We start from the raw sequence: 5879 nt of genomic DNA on the forward strand, positions 1-5879 counted from the left end.
ATGTCATGTGGTTGCATGATATATATATTCATTTAAAAAAAAACTCAAAATAGAATAATATGAAAATTACTTTTTTTTCTGACAACATGAGCAAAAGCTTAAAATATATTTTTCAAAAACAAAAAGCTGAAAAATATGAAAATTACCTTTAATGAATACACATTTTGAAATGGAAAATATTGATAAGGTTTAGGATATAGCTAAAATGTCTAAATTTTGAAAGTTCACATGATATCATTATATCATGTGAGATAAGAGTTTTCAGGGTGACAGGAGCTCCAGTGGTTGCTAACAAGCACCACTTGGCTCAGTCTCAGATTCTCAGTGATTATTGGGCAGTCATGAAGACATGTTACTCAGATTGCCCAAGCACACCCAGCGCAGCTTTTCAAGTACCCGCATGCACAACCAGAAAAAAAAAAAACCTTTTGTTTTACTTTTCACTCCTTTCAAAAACAGCAAAAATTATTTGTCACACTTTGATTTCTATTAAATGTTAGTTGTTATCACCATGTCATAAAAAGAGTTGATAATTAAATATTATTATTTTAATTTTTTTTATATTTAATATAATTTAAGATTTTGCTATTAATTATATTCAACTATACTTTTTATTAAATTATATTTTAAATTTTAATATAATTTTTTATAAATTTTAAATTACCAACTCAATTTAACCAATTTTTTATGTATTACAAAAAAAATTATATAATTAAAAAATTTGTTTCTCTTTAACTTAAAATATTACCAACTCTCCACACCTTTAATCCACAAATAATCAAATCACCCACCTCACAAAACCAAATCCATTAACCAAACAAGTAAACAACCAAATCAACCACCCATACCACATACTACACACAATACAATAACCACCAAACTCCAACAAAGCTGCAAAACTCATTAAACAAACACACACTTCCCTCATTCCCCTTCTTTACTTAAACCCCTCATTTTCCCACCCAACCTTTTTGCACCTCTTCTTCCATTATCCAATGACTCTTTTCCTCCTTCTCCTCCTCATCCTCCTCCTTCCCATTAACTCTATCTCAAGTTCTCCACCATGCCACAAAGACCACCACAAACTTCTTTCCTTAGCCTTCCACTCAGTCTCCAACTTCAATCTCTCCCACTGCCCATCTTTTCCACTCACCATCCTCAAACTCTCCTCTCACAACCTCACCGGCACCATTTCTTGGCTCTATCTCACCAACATCTCAACCCTTCAAGTCCTTGACCTCTCCCACAACTCTCTCACCGGCTCCATTCCTGGCTCCTTCTGGTCCTCCTCTTCTTCCCTCACCCACCTTAACCTCGCCGGCAACCACCTCGGTGGCACTCTCCGCTTCCCTTCTTCTTCCTCTTCTCTTCTTTCCCTCAATCTCTCCAACAACCATTTCACTAAACTTTCCGGCCTTCACCATCTCTCCAACCTTCAAGTACTAGACCTTTCTCTCAACTCCATCAATGGCGTTTTCCCTTCTGATTTCCCTCCTCTTACCAACCTCCATGTCTTAAACCTCTCTTTCAACAACCTCTCTGGTTTCCTCTCCCCCAAAACTCTTTCCATGTTTGGCTCTTCCTCTTTCAAACAAGCTGGTTCTCTTATCACCTTCTCTCCTCCTCCTCCTCCTCCTCCTCCTCAGAACAAGAACAACAACCACAAGAACAACAAGAAACATAAAATCTCATACAAAATAGTAGCAATCTCAGCTACTTCAGCCATTCTCCTCTTGTTTACTCTTCTAACCATTACTATATTCTCACTAAGAAGAAGAAGAAGAACAACAAGAAGAACAAGAAGAAGGAGAAAGGGAGATGAGATTGATGAAGAGAAAGCAGTAGAGCAATGTGCTACTTGGGTTGCAGAAGCTAAAATGGTCTTCTCCGGTGATAATCTTTGAAAAGCCTCTAATGGAGCTCACCTTCGCTGACCTTGCAACAGCAACGTCATGCTTTTCAAAGGACTCACAACTCGCCGACGGCCATCGTTGTGGTCCTTTATATGAGAGCAGTGCTCACCGGAGACATGCACGTAGTTATAAGGGTTTTTGAAGAACGGTGCTAATTGTGACGCCGAGGGAGCTTTCCCAGCTCCAGCACCCAAACCTTTACCACTTCTTGGCTACTGCCTCGCCCGGAAAAGAGAAGCTGTTCTTGTATGAGTATATGGAGAAAGGAGATATGCGGCGGTGGTTGAATGAGTTGCCGGCGGCGAGGTCCAGTGAGGAAGAGGAGACGTTGAGTTGTGTGATTGGCCGGCGAGGCATAAGGTGGCTCTGGGAGTGGCGAGAGGGTTGGCGTTTCTTCATCAAGGGAGTCGCCGGCCGGTGGTGCACGGGCATCTAGTTCCGGCGAACGTTTTTGTTGGATGATGAGATGGAAGCTCGGATTGCGGACTTTGGGGGTGGTTGATGGCGGAGAAGGGTCGGTGGTGGAGGATGTGTATGGGTTTGGGTTGCTGGTTTTGGAACTGGTGACGGGGAAGGGGGGAGGGTGGACGGAGAAGGAGGTGGAGAGGGGTGAGGACGGCGGTGAGAGGAGGGAGGGCGGCGGAGGTGGTGGATGTGGAGCTGAGAAGGGAGGGAAGAGTGCTCGCCGGAGATGGTGGAGTTTGTTAGAGTTGGGTATCTTTGTACGGCCCAGTGTCAAATGAAAAGGCCCACAATGCAACAAGTTGTGGGCCTTTTGAAGGATATCCGGCCCACTTGTTAAAATGAGATGGTTAACGTTAATTAACCCGGTTAGTTAGTTGGTTTTTGGTGTTGGGTTTGAAATTGATGGGTTTTTAATTAGTGAATATTTTTTTATCTGTTTGGACGGACTTATATTTGAGAAAAATTTTTCGTATATAACCACTCTTACGATAAAAAGAATTGGTAATTCATTTCCTATTTAAATTTATAATCCGTGGCTTGTTCATAGTTCTAATCACCTGTGTGGTAAAAACAAATAAAAAAATGTAAAAACGTCCATTTAGTTAATTAATGAGGAAAAAAAATCATCAAAATATTTTATTTTATAAAATAAATATACATAACACCTCAAACCAAAGTTTAAGATTCAAAGCTCTTCTTCAAACCAAAATTTAAGATTCAAAACCCTCCAAACTCAAATATTAAGGGGTTTGGTTTGTCCACATTTATCAATAATAATAATAAATTAAGATTTTTAAGGAAAAAAATGGAATTGAAATGCCCTTTTTTCTTTAAATGATTCTAGTATTTAAAGGGGTGAGAATAATGATATCTTTTTAATTATCATTGGTATTAATTTGAAACTTCATTTAAAAGTGAAATATAATTACCATCTATGGTGTAGATAAATTTTTTAATTATCTTTTAATTTTTGTTTATTTAATATATACATTGCTTGTGGGTGAGTAATTACTAATTAGAAAAACAAAGGGAGGGCCAACCACCCCCACTTACTTTGATGTGACTCTTAAGTTTTGTTTGAAAGTGGACTAAAAGAGTTGGTGGGGGGAAAAGTGGCTTAATTGTTAAAATAGAGTGAGAATGTGAGAATGTTCTCCTTTTATTTAATTGTTTATTTATTTGTTTTTCGTTGAAAATGAAAAAGAGAAAATATGAGAATGTTTGGAATGTAGTTGTTGGTCATCTCTATAGGAAGAAGCATCTTGTTTTGATTTATTTGTTAACAATTTGCTTTGATTCTTGGTTCTTGTTCTTGTCTCTCTTCTTTTTATGGTTTTGTGAATAAACTTGAGAGTGGTTCTATGTTTTAGGTTTGCTTGAATTGTCTATAGTATTTGTTGTGTTTGAATTGATTTAATTCTATGAGATTATTTATTAACCAGATATGAAAAGGTTTTATTTAGCCATAATTTAGAAAATAAGGTTTTTTTTCCCTCACACATTGGCTTGAAAGCTCTTGTTTGAGAATTTCTGATCCAATATTTATCTATTTTAATTTTTATATATAAATAATCTTCAGTTCACCTATGTTTAAAAAAAATTTCAACCCTGTATTATTAAAAAGTGCTTACTCTCTATGGGATGACTGCTTTAGCATTTTTTAATTCACGGTAAAAAAATTATTTTTATTTTTTTATTTTTTTCAAAGACCTGTGCAAAGCCGATAATTAATGGTTCGATTATACACCATCACCCAGTGATATGGGGATTAAATTGCAAACTCACTCTCACACCATGGACTCTTTGGTACCATAATATTTAGCGGATTTTAAACCTGAGTAATGAAAGTCTTACAAATTATGTCTTACGCAACATGACCAGTGCCACTAAACCAAAAAGTTTTTGACTGTAAAAATTTTAAGTGATGTGCAACTCTTGAGAATTTTTTTTATATTATTTGATCATTTTTTTTGTCATTTTTTTTTACTCTAGGATCATTTATTTCATATATCAAAATTTAAATTTTTCTACAATAATAAAATCACACAAAAAAAACAAATAAATTTAGTAAAAATCATTACTTATGTCAAATCATACATAATTCATTACAATATTCTCAATATATTTAAATATTTAACCCAATGAATACTTGACACTAACAAAAATTAATCCTATCGAATTCATAATTTCTTTAATTTTTAATAATTATTTAATAGAAAATCAACAAATAGAGAACTATATAAAATTACAAAATAATAATTAAAAAGAAAAAAAAGAAAAACAAACAAACAAATGATTATAAATGAAGAATCACAAGAGTCATGCTCTTTGGTCAGAGACAATGAAAAGGGACATTCACAAGCTTTGTCCCACTCTCAATCAATTCAAACATAATTGAGAGAATGGCCGAATTCTAAGATTTTTCTTAGTTTCTTGTATTTATTGTCAATGTTTTCCTTTTGAATCATTTTCCTTGAAAAACAAGCAGGCTTGAGGCTTCCTTGAAAAAAAAACAGGCTTGAATTGTCACCTTCTCTCATTCACAATTTCATTCTGTTTTCCAATCCAATTTATACCATTGATTTATTCAAAAAAAAAATATTATACCATTGATTTCATTTTCATTCTTAACATTTCCGGTCTCAGAATTATTCAGACACTTAAATATCTTTCATTAATACCAAAATCTATATTATAAATTCTTAGATTGCACGCATGTTTCTAAATTTCACGAGTTTTTATATTCAATTTTTTTTTTACGAAGTGGCTCAGTCAATGTGGGCCAGGGTGCCCGGCACCGGTGCGGTAAAGTTAATCACCTCAACGCTCTTCTAGTCTCTTAGTCGGGAGACCTGGTGTCAAACAATCTAGTTAAAGGGATGTGCAAGCAGGGACTTGGTGTTAATTTCTCAATGCACACCACATATGCTTTTCTTTAGAGGAGGCACAGAGATAATTCCACATGCGTGTTATTGGGTGATTGACTTTCGGTCTCCTCCCACACACCATCAAACTTTTGCCACTTGACTTAGGGTCAATGTTTTTAAAACCGGACCGGATAGCGAACCGGTCTCATATTTGGGTCACGGGTCAGTCGGTTCGACCGGATGACCCGTTTTGGTCGGACCGGATGACGTCATAAATAAATAATTATCTTAAATATTATATATATATAATATATATATATATACATATAATAACAAACTTTATTATATATTTAATCATAATTATCTTAAATATTTATTTTAATATCATTATGATTTTATCAAAATGATTGAAGATTCAAATAATTAATCTAGATAAAGCAACAAATATAATTCCCTAAACCTTTTATTTCTTAATCTATTAATCATAAGTGGATGATGATAACTACATAAATTAAACAACTAATTAAATTACTAATTATGTAAGGATGAGACAATGCATGAACAAAAAAAATTCAAAACAAAACTAGAACTAAGTATGATTAATTTAATTCTCATATTTGATCATCATTACCAT

The 5879-nt window shown here is 34.6% G+C and overlaps 1 pseudogene; it reads left to right on the plus strand.

Moving 5' to 3' along the window:
- The first annotated feature begins 819 nt into the window (after window positions 1–819).
- LOC120280990 lies at window positions 820–2499 on the plus strand (annotated as a pseudogene).
- The last annotated feature ends 3380 nt before the right edge of the window (window positions 2500–5879 follow it).

The sequence above is a fragment of the Dioscorea cayenensis genome, chromosome 17 (genome assembly GCF_009730915.1).
Source record: "Dioscorea cayenensis subsp. rotundata cultivar TDr96_F1 chromosome 17, TDr96_F1_v2_PseudoChromosome.rev07_lg8_w22 25.fasta, whole genome shotgun sequence".
In the NCBI taxonomy this organism is placed as follows: Eukaryota; Viridiplantae; Streptophyta; class Magnoliopsida; order Dioscoreales; family Dioscoreaceae; genus Dioscorea; species Dioscorea cayenensis.